The sequence below is a fragment of the Perca flavescens genome, chromosome 19 (assembly GCF_004354835.1).
Source record: "Perca flavescens isolate YP-PL-M2 chromosome 19, PFLA_1.0, whole genome shotgun sequence".
Taxonomy (NCBI): domain Eukaryota; kingdom Metazoa; phylum Chordata; class Actinopteri; order Perciformes; family Percidae; genus Perca; species Perca flavescens.
Genome location: NC_041349.1, coordinates 2,396,500 through 2,419,679, shown reverse-complemented (window position 1 = coordinate 2,419,679; position 23,180 = coordinate 2,396,500). Strand labels below are relative to the sequence as shown.

General features: G+C 40.3%; 1 pseudogene; it reads right to left on the bottom strand.

The window, feature by feature from the left end:
* LOC114546107 (zinc finger protein 729-like) overlaps positions 1-23,180 on the bottom strand; it is a 44,578-nt pseudogene that overhangs the window by 15,047 nt on the left and 6,351 nt on the right.

Below are 23,180 nucleotides of genomic sequence, written 5' to 3'. Positions count from 1 at the left end.
GTCTCAATATCCATCTCATGAAAGAGATTCCAATCCGTGGAATCAAAGCAGCCTTTTAAAGTCTGTATGCTATCCTCCGACTAGACCGAGATTGTCTTTGTGTGTGGCTTAGTTCTTTTTAAAAGAGTTTTATAGATTGGAGTTAAATCGACAGTGTTGTGATCACCGTTAGATAAAGGAGGCTTGGGCTTAGCAACGTATGCGTTTTTAATTTTTCCGTAGCATTTGTCCAGAATCTTGTTACCTCTAGTGAAGCACTTAATATATTGTTTGTATCCCTGAAGCATAAGCTCCAGTTTACACTGATTAAAGTCTCCAAGGATGAGAATTGGGGCCGCTGGAGTACGCCTTAATTGTTCGTTGACACGGTCACTTATGCACCCGGCCGCATTTGTAACATTACTTAAAATCACAGACGGAAGAGGAGGTTTATCACCACGGCTCCGAAGACGGCGACGGACACCTCCTCTCTTCCCTCTTTTCCTGGGTCGTGCCGAAGATGCACCCTTCCTCCTGATATCAGCAGGTAAGTCCGTGGGAGGCAATGTTGTTTCAGTCCTTAAAAGGAACAGTTCCGCTCTGCTATAACTCAAGGATGGTAACGTTACACCGACCAATTGTGCAGATGATACTTGATTCAAAGCAAGGATACTCCCACCAATCAAGATTAGTAACAGAAATTGTACCAAAAATGCCTTCATTGTGATCAACGCTTTCACATGAAAAAACATTATAAAAACAAAAACAATTAAGATCAAGTTCGACAAAGCAACAGACTGACAGGCACGTGTCTGAGTCGCCAGCTGAGCAGCGCCACCGGAAATGTTTAACTTATGGAGTTTTAATTCTACCGTCACTGTATTAGAGGAACATTTAGGCTACAAAATAAAGATCATCACCATGACAACAGACACATGACATCACACACCAGAGTGTCCAAACCAACAGTTCATTCATTTCAGAACCAGAAAACACAACAGAGACCAAACTCACACAGTTGACCTACGACATGCGTACAACAAACATTATTATTAACATTATTAAGACGCATGGCAACACACACACACACACACACACACACACACACACACACACACACGCGCTCTAAGCAACATTGCATGCTATTTATCTAGAAAGCCTTACTTATAAAATTGCATGTGTATTGAACAAGCTTGCTGAATTTTAAATGGTATCACTATGACACTCCCTCTAGGGACTCCTTGGTCCTAAATATTCCCTTTGTTAGGACAGAATTAGGCACAACTGCATCTGAACATGATGCTCCATATAAATGGAATAACCTGCAGTCCTTAATGAAATGGAACAGCCTGATTCAATGTAATCCCTTTAAATGTCTTCTTTATGAAGCCATGTAGAATGAATGGACATGTGCATTTGGAGTGTACCATCCTGTAACTGTTCCATGTGTGTACTGTGTAGTACTACTGTATAGTGTATATTAATTGCTATGTTCGGTGGTTCTGCATGTGTTGTAATTTTGTATGGTATGTAATCAGGGCGTTATTGGAAATGAGAGCTTGCTCCTAGGCCAAGGCTGGTGTCAAATCAAGCTTCTTCCACTTGAGGCAGCTGGCCAAAATAGAGCCAATACTGTCAAGACAGCATTTTGAGATGGTAATCCACGCCTTTGTTACCACTCAGCTGGATTACTGTAATGCATTTTATGTGGGGGTAAGTGGGTCCTCCATCGCCTGTCTCCAGATGGTACAGAATGCTGCTGCACGTCTTATAACTGGCACACGTAAACATGAGCACATTTCCCCCATCTTAGCCTCACTCCACTGGTTGCCTATTCTATTTAGGATCCATTTTAACATTCTTTTATTTGCTTTTAAAGCCCTGAATGGTCTTGCCCCGCCCTAGCTCTCGGAGCTTCTACGCCCTTAAATCCCCACTCGCTCTCTCAGGTCAGAAGATCAGCTGCTCCTGAGTGTGTCAGAGGGGGCCGGGCCTTTGCTGTGGCGGCTCCTAAATTAAGGACTGATCTGCCTCTGCACGTTAAACAGGCCTCTTCTCTGCCGGTTTTTAAATCTCGTCGTAAAACCCATCTCTTCTCTGTGGCCTTTGACACCTAGTAAGATGTTGACTTGTTGTACTTCTTTTAATTAGATTGATTGGTTTTCATTGCACAGCTATTATTTTGTATTCATGTTATATTATGTATTTAATTTATGATGATGATAGGCCTGTATAATAATAATAATAATAACAACAAAGTCTCCAGTGTTATTAAAGTAATAAGTGATACTTTTCTAGGATGGCAAAGGAAAGTCCCACTCTGCCTCTGATTGGCTAGTACTCGTTGCCTTTCTCAGTGTGATTGGTTAGATTTAGGCATGAGAAGTGAGATTGGTTATGGTCAGGGTGAGAATACCAGGGTAAGCCAATCAGAGGCAGAGTAAGGCGGGACTAGCTTGCCTTCACCATCCTAGGAACATGTGTTTACAGGAAGACAGAATCAGACATAAAGATGAACACAGAGAGATCTACAGTCACATTTAACTATTAGGAAGCAAATATAGCTGCATCTCTAATAAATATAGAATATAACAATGACCAACAAACAGGTCAAAGGCTTTCTGTTACTTAATGAGGGTAGAAATAGTGGGACGGTGCAGAGAGAGAAGAGTTCATAAAGTAGACTGAGGTCAGTCAGTGCTCTCTCTCTCTCTCTCTGTGTGTGTGTGTGTGTGTGTGTGTGATCAGTAAAGATGGCTGCTGCTTCCTCTGCTGCTCTAACTCAACTCTTACCTATCTGCCTCATCTCATTTCTAGTCCCAGTCTGTCTTCAAACTGCAGAAGGACTTGGAGTGAAAGCAGCGTTCTGCTTCCTGTGCATCGTTCCACCCAGTAGTTCCCAGTCAGGACCTGGATCTTGTGATCTCATTAAGTTACAGGAGGAAACGCTGCTCTGGTGATCAGTGAGGAGGAGGAGGAGGAGGAGTTTAATTCTGCTACCTTTACAGTTTTTCCAACTGCTAACACACTACAATGACAAGTATAGCACAATTATTTAACAAAATAACATCTTCTCAAGTCTCCAAAAGTCTAAACACATGTTCTGCTTTACACACATTTAGCAATTCAAAATGTCACTTTTTAAATGAACTGAACACGGTGCTCTGGATACGACACAACAATCTGACATAAAGTCACATGTTTGCCATTCAAAATGACACTACATGAGCTGATTGGCCAATAGATGTTCCACCTGCTCAATCACCTCAATGGTTCATTGTTACCACTTCAATCAGGAAGTAAGCACTATGATATCTCGTTTTTTTTATATATTTTTTCTGCAATTTTCTTTTTCAGTTGACTGTTTTTTTGTAAGCATATTTTTGTTCAGTCTAATGTAAATATATCTGCTGTGCATATGTTGCACTGACTTGTTTGGGGAAATATAAAAAATAAAAATGTTTCAATAGCATGTGTGTGCATCTGCAAATATTTCTGTGTATGTGAACAATCTGAAGAACTATTTTAGTATTATAGTAAAGCATACTAAAGATGAGAGAGCTTTTCATGATGCCCAACAGTGTGTAGTTGGTTAGACAAACATCTGGTAATATGAATGAAGTGTGTGCCGTTTGGAGCTAAAGTTTGATTTTGATAATGCTATATGTAGTTTTGGTTGCAGTACTTCATTTTGCAGGATATATACAAGGTATTTTGCAGTTTGTGTGTTTTATTTATTGTTTTAGTTTTAGCAATTGGAAAAAAACTGTAATAAAACCGTAGAAACACTGCGGCCACACCACTGTGAAAGCTGCCCCAACATCATTTATCAGAGTCTGGTTGTCACAATGTCATCAACAGATTATCCCATGTCTCACATGACTATCAACTGGGAAAAAAATCAATGGTACTACCCCTCTCAGATGACGCATGTTGTCAGACACTTAGAATAATAATCTGAGTCTGTCAGTGGCAACAACACAACTTTTAGTGGATGGAAACTTTACCTTTTAATTAGCAGTTTAAACACAGACACAACAGGAAGAATAAATCCATCAAATCAAGTCACTTATAATCTGTGTGTGACCTTGTTTTATTTAATGGCATTAAATTGTTCCACATTCCAAAACAATTAAAACAATTGAATCATTGACGTTATTCTACAAGTCAGATTAATAAATCAGCTGTTTGCTTTCTATTTTCTGACTTTGTATTACATCATCAGTGTCTTTACTTTCAGTCTGAACAGACCTCAACAGATTTAAAACCAGTCACAAAAAATACAAACCGTGAATATAAATTGTAAAATATAGATCATTAAATGAAAAGTCCACAAAGGACAAAATATGTTTAACTATCAAAACAACAATAACTAGAGAGCTTAACATTTAAATAATATATCCTGCTCCAGAAGGGGATCGATGAGAAACTGAGAGAAAACCAGGCTAGCTTCAGGAACAACAGATCCTGCGGAGAGCAAATTGCCATAGACTGGGTGACAAAAGAAAAAACCAACAATAGATGAACCGGCATGTAGTGGAGCTTGACCAAGCAGCTAGAAGATCTCGAGTTTGCTGATGATCTGGCACTACTGGCTCACACACACCAACAGATGTGGAAAACTGGAGGAAACAGTTGCTCTGCTCGGTCTCAAAATAAACTCATCAAAAACTAAAGTATTGCGTATCAACAGCAAGAACAACACACCCATAACCATGGATCAAAATGCACTAGAGGATGTAAACAGCTTCACATACCTTGGTAGCATCATTTTAGGGGAAGGTGGCACGGAGGACGATGTCCTAGCCAGGATCGGAAAAGCAAGGACAACATTCAACATGCTAAACAATATTTAGAAAACTTGTCACTCAAGACCAAACTGCAAATCTTCAACTCAAACATAAAGACCACTCTACTTTATGGCTCAGAAAACTGGAGAATTACCACCAACATACTCAATAAGCTGCAGACCTTCACCAACCGGTGCCTCAGACGCCTCCTAGGAATATACTGGCCCAACACCATCTCTAACACCAACCTGTGGGAACTCACCAAACAAGACCCAATAGAAATGCAAATCCAGAGGAGGAAATGGAAGTGGATAGGGCACACACTCAGGAGAAAGAAAGAAATCACTAAACAAGCGCTGACATGGAAGCCACAGGGCAGGAGGAAGAGAGGCAGACCGAGAACCACCTGGAGCAGAACCACAGAACAGGAGCTGAAGAAGGGCTGACGTGGCAACATCTGGAGCGGAGGGCCCAAGACCGGAGAGGATGGAAAAGCTTCGTCAATGGCCTATGTTCCTATGGGAATCTAAAGGCCTAAGTAAGAAGTAAGTAGTATAACATTTTAAATGGCTGACTTCTGTTGCCGGAGCTAATGAAAGCAAATTGTAAATATGTCTGAAATTATAAGGAATTATTGAATTTCAGAGCAACTATGTCCAAATCGAGGCATTCCGTGCATTAAGGGAGCCCCTAAACATGTATGGTCATAATTGTCATTTAGTCTCACAAGGCCTGCAGCTTTTGATTTGTGCGCCAACTTTGGTACGTTTTTGACTGTATATATATATATATATATATATATATATATATATATATATATAAGGTGTCAAAAATACAATCAAAGGCTAAAATTAATAATGGGTTGCTATAGAACCACCATGCGATGGTCGAGCCAAAATGCGAAGTAGTTCCTACCAAATTTCATGAATGCTAAAGAATCTTCTACTATCTATCTATCCTTCTTTCACATTCAAGCCAGCAATGCAGTGTAGTTGCAGCTTTTCGGTACCAAACATTCAATAATGAGTGCAACAGGACATGTATAGTACAGAACAGTAGGCTATGTTTAGGAACCCCAAAAATATGGAAAAAACACTTTAAAAAAATGAACAAGAATTTACTGTAGATAGCTCTAGTCTTATGTGATTTAACAGGACGTAGAAGGAAACAGTGTTGAGATTAATAATAACATGCAATTTTCTGTATGGAGTATAGTATAGTATTATGGGTATTTTATCTGCTGAACTGTTAACATTTGGCAAAATAAAATGTAATTGACAAAGCACACCATGGCTACGCTTTCCGCATTGTTTTCATTTGTGAACCTTCTCGTCAAAAAACCTTTATCTGAACCATGGCGTGTATTAGGGGACGTTAAGGGAGACCACTGCAGAACATTTCAATTTTCACCAGGTCTGACATGTGACAATTTAAGGTATCTATCTATCTATCTATCTATCTATCTATCATTGACATTCAAGCCAGCAATGCATTGTAGCATCAGTCTTTTAGCATTCAAGATTAACAACGCAATTTTTTCAGATCTCTAGTTTCCTTTACTTATTCGTTTAACACAAATATGTAGGGATGTAACGAAACACATATTGGTATTGAACCGTTCGGTATAAGGCTTTCGATTAGGTACGCAGTAAAACTGAACAATTTGTTGGACTAATCCTATTTGCTTTAGAAAAGAAAGCGCTTAAAATGTGTGAAATACAATGTTCTCAGTGCTGCTGAACTCAACAAGGCAACCCAAACGACGTAACAGGCAACATGCTGTCTGCCCCTCCCACCCCCAAAGAAAAACACTCTACTCCAGTCAGGCAGGCTATGCTGAATTAGCTCGTTGCAATATGGCTAGTAACGTTAATGTGACTATTACCAGACCAGATTTAGAAGATCCTCTAATAACCAACAAGTCTGGCGTTTGGAGCCACTTTGGTTTCCCTGTAAGTTATGAGGGTGATGGCAAGAGAGTGGTGGATATAAACAACGGTATGTCACATCTGCTACATGAGAATAGGCTACACCAGTGGGAATACTACAAACATGTCAACTCATTTACGCCGACATCACCTCAGTGTGTCAATAACTGGAACTAGATAAAAGCATGAAGAACTATCCCCACAGCATTTAGGCAACAATTTCAAACTGATTCCAACAGGGCAAAAGACATCATTTCCCACATTGTTCACACCAGTACGGCTTCTATCCAGTGTGAATGCGTTGATGTTTTTTTAGGTAACTCCGGCGTGCGAAAGCTGCCTCACATTGATCACAGCCGTACGGCTTCTCTCCAGTGTGAATGTGTTGATGGTTTTTTAGGTGACTCTGTTGTGTGAAAGCTGCCCCACACTGATCACACCAGTACGGCTTCTCTCCAGTGTGAATGCGCTGGTGTTTTTTAAAGTTACAACTCTCAGAAAAGGTTTTCCCACATTGATCACACCAGTACGGTTTTTCTCCAGTGTGAGTGCGTTGATGTATTTTTAGGTGGCTATGTTGTGCGAAAGCTGCCCCACATTGATCACAGCTGTACGGCTTCTCTCCAGTGTGAATGCGTTGATGGTTTTTTAGGTGACTCTGTTGTGTGAAAGCTGCCCCACATTGATCACACCAGTACGGCTTCTCTCCAGTGTGAATGCGTTGATGTATTTTTAGGTTACTCTGTCGTGTGAAAGCTGTCCTGCACTGATCACAGCTGTAACGCTGCTCTCCAGTGTGAACTCTCTGATGAATCTTTAAATAGTTTGATGTTGTGAAGGATTTGTCACATTGCTGAGAGTGGTGACATTTCGGTCCCTCTCCTCCTCTTCTTTTCTATACCAAAAGACAAACAGAGAGAGAGAGTTAGTGAACAACTTTTTTTAAACCCTGGACTTGCTCTTGCTCACAATTTTGACTCTTCATACAATAATTTATCGTTCACCATTGCGGATGAACACAGGAAGGTGGAGCAGCAGTACAACCAGCAGGCCCATAGTTCACAACAGGTGCACAGCCCAGAGCGTGAGCGTCATGCAGAGACACCCTGCAGCAACCCCATAACACAAGCGAGGGAGAGACCAACCAGGCAAGCCAAAGTAAAATGGCCAAAATCCATTGAAAAAGCCGCCTGTGAAAGCTTTGACCAAGATCTGCACACCATCCTTGAGAATTCGCCACGAGGCAGCACAATAACCAAGCTAAACCTCTTTGGCAGCATTGTTTATGGGGAGGGCAAATAGAGGTTTGGGGAGGTAATCTAGCGGAAGAACATCCTTAGGGAGATGGGAAGGCATGAGCAAGAGATTCACAAGCTTGTGAACGAGAGGAGGCTGTTTAGGAGGTCCTGGCAAAAAGCAGATGAGAACGAAAAGGAGGGTCTGAAAGTGCTCTGTGACCAGATCAGAAGCTGGCTTGCAACACTGAGAAGGGCAGAGTGGATCCGAAAGTGAAGAAGCAAGAAAGAGGAGCGAATGAGTTTCATTTGGGATCCTTTGAGATATGCCCGATGCCTATTGGAAGAGAAGAGCAGGAGGCTGGAAGCCATCGAGGAGGAGATTGAGGAACACATCAAGAACCAGCTAACCGACCAAGAAAAGAACATCACGCTTGGGACTGATAGGACTGATAGTGGTAGACAGGGCAAGGTTTGCCTCTGCACCAGGTCCCAATGGCATGCCCTACAAGGTTTATAAGGACTGCCCCATGGTGCTGAAGCTAATCTGGAGGCTGATAAAAGTAGCATGGAAGACCCAGAACATCCCCTCAGAATGGAGCCGAGCAGTGACAACCTTCATCCCAAAAGAACAGAATTCCTGCAACATCAACCAGTTTAGAGGCAATGTACTTCTAAACGTGAAAGGGCCAAGCTTTTAACCAACTACCTCCTGAACAACTGTTATCAGTTGCCAGAAGGCAGGCGTCCCAGGGTTCCCAGGTCGTGTGGAACAATCAGCCATGATCTGGGAGCCGATTCAGACAGCCAAGCGGGAAAAATTGGACCTCTATGTAGTTTGATTGGACCTGGAGAATGCCTATGGTTCCATTCCCCATCAGCTAATCACCTTTGCCCTGCTGCTTCCAGCCTCCTGCTCTTCTCTTCCAACAGCATTCGGAATCTCATTTCCACCTTTTTGCTACACAACACAGGATACAACAACAGGCTGGCACCACTTTGAGAAAGGCATTGCAATGGGTTGCTCAGTCTCTCACAACCTCTTCACAGCAGTCTTTGAAATCCTTATCGGTGGGAGACAGATGGTCCGAGAGGTGAGAGGACATTCAGGCCAATGACTGCCAGCCCTGCAGAGTTACACGGATGATGTAAACACCCTTCTTCAAACAGCAGCCTGGACCAACCAGCTAATGAAGAGGTTTTAAAGAACTCCTTAGTTGGGCCATGATGAGGATAAAACCGTCTAAGTCCCTGAGTCTCTCTATATGCAAATGAGCCAGAAATTATCACATCTCTTTCATAGTGAACAGTGAGAAGATCCCAGTTACCCGGTGGAAGTCGGCTGTAGGGGGTTCATGGGTAAACGTACTGCAGGGGCTACATTTTTTAAAGTTTGTAGGGGGTGCTAGCAAGCAATTTTTGTGCGCCTATTCCCGAAACCCTTAAAATACGTAAAGTTTCACCAGAATTGATGCGACCGCCAATTTTGGTGAGTTTTTGAATATGTTAAGCCCCACAAAAAGGCAATTAATTTGCCTTTTTGTCAGGCTGAAGTAATTTGGATAGATGCGCGTTCACAGCTTTCCTCAACAGACCGTGAGGTCGATAATAGATTTCCTGATGCTAAAATGGAGAATATGCGTTGTGCATACTTTACACAGAGTGAGCAGCAGCTTCTTATGGAAGTTTGATGAAGTGAAACACATTATTTGTAAAGAAGAAACAGGGCCGCTGTAATGAAACAGCGAGAGAAAGCGTGGCAGACGATGCCGGACTACCTGAATGATACAAGTAACCTAAACACATACATTTACTGACCACTGCTCTGAACTGAAACCATCATAATCATACCATTCAAGGAGTTAGGCTACTAATCATTTACACACATTAACAGTTGTAACTAGGGCTGCACAATATATTAGAGCCTGACCGATACATCGGCGGGCCGATATTATCACATTATTAGGCATTTTCCAAACTATCGGCATCGGCATTTATAATGACCGATAAATTAATATTTAAAAAATAAAATTAAAACGGACGAAACACCCTTCAACCATGTTATGAGACTTGACGTTGCATAGTTTGTCCACCACAGGGCGCTCTACAACGTCCCTGTTAGTAACACTCTTCGATTTGTTTTTGTTCAAAGGACTTTAAGTTTCATATCTTAAGTTTGTATTTTTATACATTTTATTTATCAGAACTTTAATATATTTTGATGTTCTGTTGAGACAATAAAACAAACAAGTTTTTTTTTAAACTGCATTATCATTATTTTAGTCAGGACTCATGAATAACCACAAATGACTAATGTTAGGGAAATCTGTTTGTTTTGTTACACGTTTCCGGATTTTTTTTTTTATGTATATTGGCCAATATATCGGAATATCATAATATTTGTATCGAAATCGGCCTTAAAAATCCTTTATCGGGCTGGCTCGTGTTAACTTGAAACGGGTAATCCTTGCGGTCCATTCAAAATTATTGTAAAATACCCTTTTCTCATCCGTTCTAAATCATTTAAATTCCTCCCTTTTTGTGCTGATCCGAAAAATGTATCCAATCTGTGACTCAAAACTGTGATCCTAACCGAACCGTGAGTTTGGGGATCCATTGCACCCTTAATATTTTGCATGAATGTATATACATGTGCATATTTGTTAGAAATATGATTTGCATTCTACTATCTTCATTAATATTGAAACATTTTGCATATTATACTGGTTGCTCTCCCACAAGATAACATGGAGCCACTGGCTATCTTGTCTGGAGCCTGAGGACAGAACATGTGTCTCTCCAGCCAGATAAGGGAGATGTCATCGAGGAGACAACATCTAAACTGACCAGATAACAACTGACGACATCAACTTTGTATTGTGATTATGTTTCACTCATAAATATGTCGATGTAGGGGGCTGCCCGTTAGTCACTTTCTGTACTTGTGTTGTGAGTACTGTAAACTGATTCTACTTGCAAGTAAAACTAACTTTATAATATCTTCAGTGGTCTCTGTCTATTCTTCATAATGAAATTATTCTAACAACTATTGCAATGTGGAGAGTCATTTATATATAAATCCTAAAAGACATTTGTGAAACCCTCTGTGTGCATTTATTAATATTGAGATTAGATTTCTGGGACTCTTCAGTCTGGAGTAACCTCTTTCCTTCGCTCACCTGCTCCTTCTTCCTCTCGCTCCCTCGCTCATCAGAGTCTCCCGAGGCCTTACTGACAACTTTCCTCTTTCCCTCCTTCTTCTCCTCCTTCTCCTTGTGTTTCTGCATGTACTCGGTGATAAGGTCGGGGCAGTCCAGGTTGTCTTGAGGCTCCCATGTGTTATCTTCACTGGAAAGGTAAGTGCAGACAGAAGAAAATCTCCTCAGGCTTTTGTTTTTAGGCATTAAATTCTCACTCAGTTAATATTTGAATAATGATCAAATTTAATGCTCAATTGCAGACTGTAAAATAATATGTACTACTTAGGCGTGCATTGTCAAAGCCATTACAAGCATGTGCTTGTTGTTACACGTTCTGTCCACTAGAGGGGCTTCTAAAATCAGCCTGGCCTTGAAGGGACCTGCACAACTTTGTTTAGATTCATTTTCCACCATAAGCTACTATTTTAGTGATTTATAAGCAACCTCCTTCTTGCAGATTGTCTCGTTACTGAGAATACAGTAGTACAGAGAATACAGAATACTGAGAATTAGAAGCTTATATATGAAGTAGACACTAACTGACAGCTGTAGGGCAGCTAACAAACTTTAGCTTTCTCCATGAAGCTCCCAGCTAAGCTAACATTACTATACCTCGCAACACAGTTTGAAAACAAGAATGAGCTAACTATTGTTAACATAAGCACTGTGGCTCGGTGGATGTCAATTTTAAAGTCACGTTAAAACTATTTCCCGTCCTTGCGATTTCCAGCCGCAGCCTGTCACTCCCCTGTGTACTAACGTTACTCAGTTCATAACCTTAGCTACATAATGTTGTACTAACATTACTCAGTACATAACCAAAGCTCTGTAATGTTTTACTAACGTACGGTACATAAAATTAGCTTAGACATCACAATGGCTTGTGTTTCTCACTCCCGCTAATTTATTGGCCATAAGAAGTGACATGAGTGACACAAGTGGGTAGGCCAAGGCGAGAAGAGGGCGATTACCTAACGTTAGCCAACATATTTACAAAAAAAGTCACATTCGAATAGTATTGATTTTTTTTACGATTCAAATTATATTCAAATTTTGGCATTCATGGTCTGCTGCAGGGTACAAGCGGCCAAAATGGGTTTCCTCAGGAGGGTGGCTGGCGTCTCCCTTAGAGATAGGGTGAGAAGCTCAATCATCCGTGAGGAGCTCGGAGTAGAGCCGCTGCTCCTTTGCGTCGAAAGGAGCCAGTTGAAGTGGTTTGGGCATCTGGTAAGGATGCCCCCTGGGCGCCTCCCTAGGGAGGTGTTCCAGGCATGTCCGGCTAGGAGGAGGCCTCGGGGAAGACCCAGGACTAGGTGGAGGGATTATATCTCTAACCTGGCCTGGGAACGCCTCAAGATCCCCCAGTTGGAGCTGGTTGATGTGGCTCAGGAAAGGGAAGTTTGGGGTCCCCAGCTGGAGCTGCTACCCCCACGACACTTCCCCGGATAAGCGGACGAAGATGGATGGATGGATTTCGGTATTTGTTGCGACAGCACTAAATATATATTATATATATATACAGTACAGGCCAAAGGTTTGGAGACACCTTCTCATTCAATGTGTTTCTTCATTTTCATGACTGTTTACATTGTAGATTCTCACTGAAGGCATCAAAACTATGAATGAACACATATGGAATTATGTACTTAACAAAAAAGTGTGAAATAACTGAAAACATGTCTTATATTTTAGATTCTTCAAAGTAGCCACCCTTTGCTTTTTTTGATAACTCGGCAAACCCTTGGTGTTCTCTCAATGAGCTTCATGAGGTAGTCACCTGAAATGGTTTTCACTTCACAGGTGTGCTTTGTCAGGTTTAATTAGTGGAATTATTTCCCTTATTAATAAAAAAGCAAAGGGTGGCTACTTTGAAGAATCTAAAATATAAGACATGTTTTCAGTTATTTCACACTTTTTTGTTAAGTACATAATTCCATATGTGTTCATTCATAGTTTTGATGCCTTCAGTGAGAATCTACAATGTAAATAGTCATGAAAATAAAAGGAAACGCATTTGAATGAGAAGGTGTGTCCAAACTTTTGGCCTGTACTGTACATATAGTCAGTCAGACAGACATATACACACACACACATATATACTCATACTTACTCTGAGAACCCCTTAAATTTCAGCAGAAACTCTACTCTTCCCTTCACCACTCTGCGGTCCAAAACCTTCTCCACCACATACTCCTCGTCTTCCTCCTTCACTGCTGCTGCAGGCTGCTCCTCCTCCTCGGCCTTCTTTCCTGCTATGGTCGCCAGCTTGACGTCTGCTGAGGGCTCCTTTGGTAGACCAAAGGTGGAAACATGCAGAGATACTGATACAAGGGTTAGAAGAACTAATGGGAGGTGGGAGTGAATTATAGTTTACCACGTTTTACTATATTAAAATGTTCTGTTTGAATGGAGAAAATGCAAGGGCTGATGAGGTAACCAATCCATAGGACTTCAGAGTCTGAAGTAGCTCCTGCAAACTGAACTGAAATACTGAACTGAAAACTGAAAAAACAACTAAAATGGAAGCCACAAAAGTCATTAACTGGAGCTACAAGCTACATGCACAGTAGCCTCAATCAACGACAGTTCATTTACCAGAAAATTACCAGATCTTCCTTGCCTTGCCAAACAGGAAACAACAACAAACTCTGAGCTAAAATGACATGCAACAAGGCAGGCCTGGTTGGTTCTTTTGGGGAGTAATTGACCCTACCAACAACCACATGCTTATAGTGGCATTGACAATGAATAAGCCTGAGTAGTGTAGTGCATATTAATAACAAAATCTTTTAATATTATTTGAATAACGGCATAGCAACCTGTCTGCTAACTTGTTGCTCTCTCTAAAATAACCAATATAAGCTGCTCTGTTTAGGCTGCAAAATGTGTAGTGAAGATAACGGGTAGACACTCAGTCTAGGTGCTATTTCTAGGTTTATCACCAGGTTCACTCAGGTATGTCGGCCACTACTTAAGGCCAAATATTCCAGAGTATGAAATGAACAGCTGAAAGATGGTTCTTATTCAGTTTATTTCTTCCTCTTTCTTGTGTGTGTGAGAGAGTTTGAGTGTGGTTTCTATCAAGAGAGAAACAAAATGCAAATGAAGGAAACATATGTACACACTCATTCCTCTTTAAGCAGTAATATACATGACCAAACGTGATATAAACAATAGTCAGAATATGGCTATATATCATTTAAATAATGTAAGCAGAGAAAAGGGATTTAAACGCTTATTAAATGGGATTCTCAAAGATTTTCTCCCATCTGTTAAGTTACCGCTAACGTAGACAAAACTTCCTGTTATCTATGATACGCTTTAAAGCCTCCAACTAACTAAACGGCCGGATGCTTTTATTGTGAAAACCCCAGATCGGATGCTATGTTCCGTTCAAGCTAGCAAAGCCTCGATAGCGGTACAGATAACTATATTTAACACAACTTACTTCTTATTTTACTCAACCGCAAAGTACTGAACAATCCTAACAAGTAGTAAAAGAACATGTTTAAACAAGACGTACTGAGTCGGGTGAGCCGAAAGGCGATAAACTAGCATGTATGAACATAGATATAATTAGCACAACGGTTGCGTAGCGACCCCTTAAACTCCTAACTCTCATCAACATCAAACATCAGAAATAACAGCTGCTTTAACAAAGAAATTCAATATGAAATCTTCCCTTGATGAGTGACCTGTATCTAGGCTATGAATAGCTGCCATGGAATCTGTACATATTAGAGCTCTCAATCTTCAAGTATACAGTAACATTATTTAACAAATATCCATCTCTTTTGTTACATTCTGGAATATATATCCCAATTCCAAAATGCCCATTTTGTGGATCTTTTGATCCATCTGTATATATTTTTAACATTTCCATATAATGACATTTTTATACATCCCTGGTAATATGCTGCAAAGCTTTGTTCATTTGGATACTGTCTTTCCTTCCAATAGTTCACTGTTAAACTCTGGTGATGGAAGAATCCATGGGGGAACAGCACGTATGCCGCCTTTCCCACTGGCAGTTGAAATCAGCTCCAATACGGCTTCAAAACGACCGGAAGTCATTCCTTTCCTCTGGAGATTCGCAGACCGCATGCAAATGGGTCCGAACCGGGTTGGAATGAGTGCGGTGCGAAACAAATCATGTCAGTTGGTCATCTGGATGCGTTCAAAAAAATGTAACTCTTGCGACAGGCTACGGACAGTTCCTATCTGACAATTCCAGCAGAAGTTAGCGTTGCTATGGTACTGATAAACAAACCTGCTAATGCTAATTAGTTAGCTAGCAACAGCCATCACACTATTGACATTATACTGCTATATCACATTTAACCGGCCTGACATGTCAACGTCCTGGGCAACTGTTCTCCATGCAGCAGCCTTTCTATTTATATCTGTATAAGAGAGGTCATAGAGAATCGTACATTCAGACACTTATCAGTCGTTCCAGTCTCTCCGCCATTTTTGTTATGCTCACTTCCGATGCTTTTCAACGGTGTAGTACGACATCCGCTGGGGGCGTATTGCGTATTAAGGAGCCGATTTCAAATGCCAGTGGGAAGGCAGCGTTAGAACCAGTGAAGGACTAAGTTTCAGTTCTTTAATGCCATATTGTTCTGCTATACTGTTGATGTTCCAACCAAACCCTGTTGATTTTGTTTGATATTCCCAGCAATCATTAAGAACTGAAATTGCTGGATAATTAATACTTCAACAACCTAACCCCAGTATGTTAGAGACAATTTAACATGCCTTAGACTGAGTGGAGATTCTTCTGATTTTACTCAAAGCACACGTAGGGGTTGTTTTTATAACTCCTAAAGCAATTCTTATAGCTTTGAATTGAAAGTTTGAAATAAAATAGTAAGAAATTGAAGTTTTCTTAAAGAGGTTTTGCATGCTGGACTATAAACTACACATCCATAGTCTATGGTAGATCTTATGCTACATCAACTACTACTTATCAACATGCTGTATATGACGTTTCCATGTAAGTCTTTCATCCAACCACCTCCCAGATATTTAAATTTCTTTTCTATTTCAACTGATTGATTGTACATCATAACTTTATGCCAGCAATCTAGTTAACCCCTGTGTTGACTTTGGGTCAATTCTTCATTTTTTTTAATTTTATTTAACCTTTATTTATTCATTCATTTTGTTTTATATCAGAAAATATGGGACGTAGAAATAAGCTCTGAAAATGTGTAGAAGAAAAGTTTTACAATTTAAAATGTTGGAAAAAAAGGAAAAACTGAAAAAGGCATTAAAACCGTCAAAAGAATTGTTTTTTTTCAAGGTTGACGGGAAGACAACACAAGAGTTAAACTTTAGCAATTTAGCACATTTTGTAGGAATTGCCTTTCTATTTACTTTTCAAAAGAGTTTTTCCCTTCCTGTCCAATAAAAAACATATCTCCAGATGTGTGTTGATGTTGAATGTTTGTGATAAACTGAAAGATTATATGGAGTCATAAGAGTGTCATAAAGAAGAATACGCCCGTAAAAAAGTAAGAAACTTAACATGAAAGTTCAATTCTATTCAGTTTATTTAAGAAGACAGAGCAAATTAATAAGATGAATGATTATACAGGAGTTAAAAATAACAGAATTAGCCAAACACTTGTAAACTTCCCCCCGAATACAACCAGCTGTTCTCATGTGTCTAATCCACTGAAGAAGACTGTGGGATACTATATATATATATATATATATATATATATATATATATATATATATATATATATATATATATATATATATATATATATATATATACACAGTTCATTGACACTCTAAACAAACTTCATTTTCAGCATCTCACCGAGGTATTACTATTTACTGAAATAAATACTTAATCTGACACAAGATAGCATTAACTTATTTCAGTATCCGAACAGTCACTATACTTATTATTAGCTTAAAAGGATTATTGTTATCTTTTCTGATATTAAACGCTTTCATAATAGTTCAATATTGTACAACATCTTTTTCATCTGTGAAATATTATTCCATGCTGCTCAATTCAGCATTTCTTTTACATGAAGATCCAAAAGCAGTAGAAAAATACTTATCTTCTTTAAGATCAGTGGATTGTCCCAAGATGGCGGCGGCACAGACGCAGTTTAAAACACATTAACTGTTCAATGTTCAATGTTGTGATTAAAGCTTCTCTGTTATGAAGGAAAATTAACTAAATATTTCAGCAATTTGACATCACCTTAGTAAACAATGATGGGATTTTTTAAATTAAGAACAAATACTCCTTCGTTGCAACATTAGGTAAATAGCTCTAGTAGTTGAACCCTGAAATCAAAATATTTTATTACAGGAATAAACGCTAATTTTGAGAATTAATCCCTTCAAAGGGAGGGAGCGTAATATGGAGTCGTAGCTAGGATAACATCCATGTTGTTCAAAAGATAAAGTTACTGCTGGCCAGCCTTCAATGTGGAGAGAAGATCAGAATATAACATGTTCATATATTCGTATAACAAGAACATGTTCACAACGAGGCAGTGTGAATGAGCTGGTGGTGTCTTTTAAGGCTTTTACTAAGAGAAAAATGTTTCCCACATTGATCACAGCTGTAAGGTTTATCTCCAGTGTGAGTGCGTTGATGGTTTTTTAGGGCACTCTTTTGTGTGAAAGCTGCCCCACATTGATCACAGCTGTAGGGCTTCTCTCCAGTGTGAGTGCGTTGATGGTTTTTTAAGGCGCCCTGTTGTGTGAAAGCTGCTCCACATTGATCACAGCTGTACGGCTTCTCTCCAGTGTGAGTACGTTGATGTTTTTTAAGGGTACACGGTCGTGCGAAAGCTGCTCCACATTGATCACAGAGGTACGGCTTCTCTCCAGTGTGAGTACGTTGATGTTTTTTTAGGGTACTCTGTCGTGTGAAAGCTTCCCCACATTGATCACAGCTGTGCAGCTTGTCACCAATGTGAATGAGTTGATGATTTTTTAGGGCACTCTTTTGTGTGAAAGCTGCCCCACATTGATCACAGCTGTAGGGCTTCTCTCCAGTGTGAGTGCGTTGATGGTTTTTTAGGGCACCCTGTTGTGTGAAAGCTGCTCCACATTGACCACACCTGTACGGCTTCTCTCCAGTGTGAATACGTTGATGGTTTTTTAGGGTACTCTGTCGTGCGAAAGCTGCCCCACATTGATCACAGCTGTACGACTTCTCTCCAGTGTGAGTGCGTTGATGTTTTTTTAGGACACTCGGTCGTGTGAAAGCTGCCCCACATTGATCACACCTGTGCAGCTTCTCTCCAGTGTGAATGAGTTGATGGCTTTTTAGGTTACTCCGCTGTATGAAAGCTGCCCCACATTGATCACACCTGTATGGCTTCACTCCAGTGTGAATGCGTTGATGGCTTTTTAGGGTACTCGGTCGTGTGAAAGCTGCCCCACATTGATCACACCTGTATGGCTTCTGTCCAGTAAGAACTCTCTGATGAATCCTTAAATATCCAGAAGTGAAGAATTTGTCACAGTGCTGACAGTGGTGACGTTTGAGTCCCTTTCCTCTTCTCCGTTTCTATAGCAACAAATAAACAGAGACTTAGTGAACAAACTTCTTTAAACCCTGGACTTGCTCTTCCTCACAATTTTAACTCTTCATATATAGAAATTATGACAAAATGAAGAACAATGTGTGCCGGTTGCAGACATATTATGGAAGCAAATAACTTTTATAAGTTCTGAAATATTCTACAAGTTGTAATGAAACAACTAACGTTGTAATGAAACAGCAAGAGAAGGCGTGGCATCGACGATCGCGGACCTGAATGCATAAGCAGCCTAAAAATATACATTTACTGACCACTGCTCTGAAACCATCATAATCATACCATTCAAGGAGTTACAGTGGCTTGAAAAAGTACTCATACCCTTGAACCTTTCCACATTTTGTCAAGTTACAACCAAAAATGTATTTCATTGGGATTTTATGTGATAGACCAACACTAAGTGGCGCATAATTGTGAAGTGGAAGGAAAATGTTACATGTATTTCAAATTTTTTTTCAAATAAAAATCTGAAAAGTGTGGAGTGCAAAAGTATTCAGGCCCCTTTACTCTGATAGCCCTAAATAAAATCCAGTGCAACCAATTGCCTTCAGAAGTCACCTAATTAGCAAATAGAGTAGATAGAGTCCAGCGGTGTGTAATCTAATCTCAGTATAAATACAGCTGTTCTGTGAAGGCCTCAGAGGTTTGTTAGAGTGAACAAACAGCATCATGAAGCCCAAGGACCATACCAGACAGGTAAGGGATAAATTTGTGGAGAAGTTTAAAGGAGGGTTAGGTTATAAAAAAAATATCCCAAGCTTTGAGCATCTCACGGAGCGCTGTTCAAGCCATTATTCGAAAATGGAAAGAGTATGGAAAAACTGCAAACCTACCAAGACATGGCCGTGCACGTAAACTGACAAGCCGGGCAAGGAGAGCATTGATCAGAGAAGCAGCCAAGAGGCACATGGTAACTCTGGAGGAGCTGCAGAGATCCACAGCTCAGGTGGGAGAATCTGTCTACAGGACAACTATTAGTTGTGCACTCCACAAATCGGGCCTTTATGGAAGAGTGGCAAGAAGAAAGCCATTGTTGAAAGAAAGCCATAAAAAGTCCTGTTTGCAGTTTGTCACAAGCCATGTGAGGGACACCGCAAACATGTGGAGGAAGGTGCTCTGGTCAGATGACACCAAAATTGAAGTTTTTGGCCTAAATGCTAAACGCTTTGTATGGCGGAAAACTAACACTGCACATCACCCAAAACACACCATCCCCACCGTGAAACATGGTGGTGGCAGCATCATGCTGTGGAGGTGCTTTTCTTCAGCAGGGACAGGGAAACTGGTCAGAGTTGATTGGAAGATCAATGGAGACAAATACAGGGCAATCTTAGAAGAAAATCTGTTACAGTCTGCAAAAGACTTGAGACTGGAATGGCTTAGATCAAAGCATATTCGTGTGTTAGAATGGCCCAGTCAAAGTCCAGACCTAAATCCAATTGAGAATATCTGGCAAGACTTCAAACGTGGTGTTCACAGATGCTTTCCATCCAATCTGACTGAGCTCGAGCTATCTTGCAAACAAGAATGGACAAAAATGTCAGTCTCTAGATGTGCAAAGCTGGTAGAGACATACCCCGAAACACTTGCAGCTGTAATTGTAGCGAAAGGTGCTTCTACAAAGTATTGACTCAGGGGGGCTGAATACTTTTGCACACCACACTTTTCAGTTTTTTATATGAATAAAAAAATTTGAAAACCATGTATCATTTTCCTTCCACTTCACAATTATGCGCCACTTAGTGTTGGTCTATCACATAAAATCCCAATGAAATACGTTTACATTTGTGGTTATAACGTGACAAAATGTGGAAAAGTTCAAGGGGTATGAATACTTTTTCAAGCCACTGTAGGTTATTAATCATTTGCACAAATTAACAGTTGTAGCCTATTCTTTGCCTTAAAAATGAGCAAAATATAATGTTACTCAGGAAATTTGTGCCAGTTGCAGACATGTTATTAAAGGTCCAATATGTAATACTGACAGCTAGTATTTAAAATAGTTACTGCAGTGCAAATTCAAAATTGCACTGCAAGAGATAGTCGTCTCCCCCGCCCCTTCCTCCCCAGACTCAAAGTTCACGGAGGTTGCCAGGCTGAGACCGCAGCATCCACAACAACGTTGCTAGACGATTGTCTCACATAGCCATTATTTCACAGCACAGCGAAGTAGCTAACGTCAGATGCTGGCTATATTGACAGTCATAAAAGCATGTGCTCACACGGAGATCTGTACCCAACTGACAGACATACTTTTTCGGCTTAGAATTACAGTAGGAACTGCCAAAAATACCACTATCTTTCCGACTGAACACACTTCATTGGCTTAGAATTACGGCAACAATCGCTAAACACACTGCAAACTCATGGTCCTCTCTTCCCGATTTACAATCCCCCTCTCGTGGCTTAAAATAACTCACCATTTTCACCTCCGGTCGCTGAACTTCACTTTGTAAACAGCCATGGGCTGCTTGCCTGGTCCTCCGGTAACGTTAGCAGTTAGCATGGCGGCGTTAGCCAGGACTAGCCAGGACCAGTCGAGATCACTTTACTGGCTGTGTCTCAATTGTTTTTGCAAGTAACCAGCTCGGGTACTCTAGCTATATAATCCAATGTGAGTACACAAATGTTGAAATTGAAAAATGAAAACATAAAAACGCCCATCCCTAGTAGCTGTGATAAATTCGCATGAAGCTAATGCTTACCTTTTCAGGAGAAAATAAGCCAACTCTGCGTCCTTTTGGGCTCTAAGCTGTCTCCATCTTTCAAATACATCTCCAATATTTACCAGGGGTTTGTTACGTCTCTGGTCATGCAACTGTTAGAAACATGCTAGTTCTTTTTTAGGTCAGATAGAATCTATCTCCATTGATCCTGTTTGTTTGCTGCTTTCATGGCTGTACTAATGTTACAGCTGTAGCACGCTGGGTTTACGTTTTTACAGGTATATCTGGCAACCTGGCCTGGCTGTCAAACTGGGCACTTGATAACAACACACAGGCCAAAACAAACAGAAATTCAATCACGGAATGTAAATTTCAAAAAGAAAAAATACTGACATTAGCATTGTTGTCAGAAAAGACTATTTCAGCTTAACATGTTTCCTTAATATCTTTATGCATTGGTGTCATTTTTGGATTTATTACAGTACATATTACATATTGGACCTTTAAGGAAGCTAATGTCATACCTGCAAACTCAGAAGTAGGGCTGCAACCAACGATTATTTTAATAATCGATTAATCTGTTGATTATTTTTTCGATGAATTGCATAAAAAACAAAAGCATTAATTTACATCAACTCAATACATACTTACATAAATACTTGTTTTATTTAAAGGAATATTTCACCGCTGGAAAGCTGAATATATCTTTAAATTGGGTCACTTATGTAGTAGAAATGTGCAAAGAAAATTGAAATTGGTGCCTTCTAGGCCGAGAAAAGCCAGAAAATGTGTTTTTGGCTTATATGCATGAAAGACACCAAATTCCAGAATGCACCTGCTACGCATACTAGCCTTGGTGTAGCTAAACACAGAGTATAAACACAGCGGTGAATTAGCGTGGAATGTCGAATGGTTGGCATTTAACAGTCACAAGCTCTGCCAGCAGTTAGCAGTAGCTAGTTGGATTTTATTTCTACACCAGTCCGTTTAATACAGCCTACCTCCACGGGCCGGCGAGAGCAGCCTGGAGCTGGATAGTCCCGGTGCCGGTACACTGTTGTTCAGCCCAACTTGCGTTGGGAGTTTCGTTGAAATTGGATATAGTCCAGTTTGTTGTTTCATGAGCGGACACTTGCAAGCAGGGTTGATGGGACAGGTGGCCATCTCCATTGATTAGCTTTCCACCTAGCCAATGAGGATGTCCCCTAGCCGGCTAGCGGCAGCGAGCGACACCGCTGGTCTCCGTGCAGGCAAAGCTCAGAGTGTGCAGAGTATTCCGTTTGTAATAAAGTTTCCTGCATATTCTCCGATCTGTACCGATGTATCCCGGTGGTACACACGCGTGGTAGTTTGAATGACGCAAAAATCGTAATTTTACGTCATTGGAAGATTTTTTCCAGACCCCCAATGCAGAGATCTCTCGTGTTAGGGGGACATGAGGCAGGGAAGCACATTCAGAACACATCAACATGAAACACGTATTCAGAAATACTACCGGGTTTCTACTGATACAAAGCTGAATGCTAAATCGGTGAAGTATCCCTTTAATAGTTGTGTGTAAAGGTAAGTAACCCAAAGAGCAGAAACGGACAAGACACACACACACGTTCACTTGAAGCTTATTCATTCAATTATTACCATCATTGTAGTAAGTGCAATTTAAGTTCATTTATACACCACATTTAAACACAGCTTAAGATGACTTGTGCTATAAAAGAACTTTAAAATGAAATTCAAAAGTACAACACACACACAAATATATTTGTCAAAAATAACTGATACAGGACAAAGCACAGAAT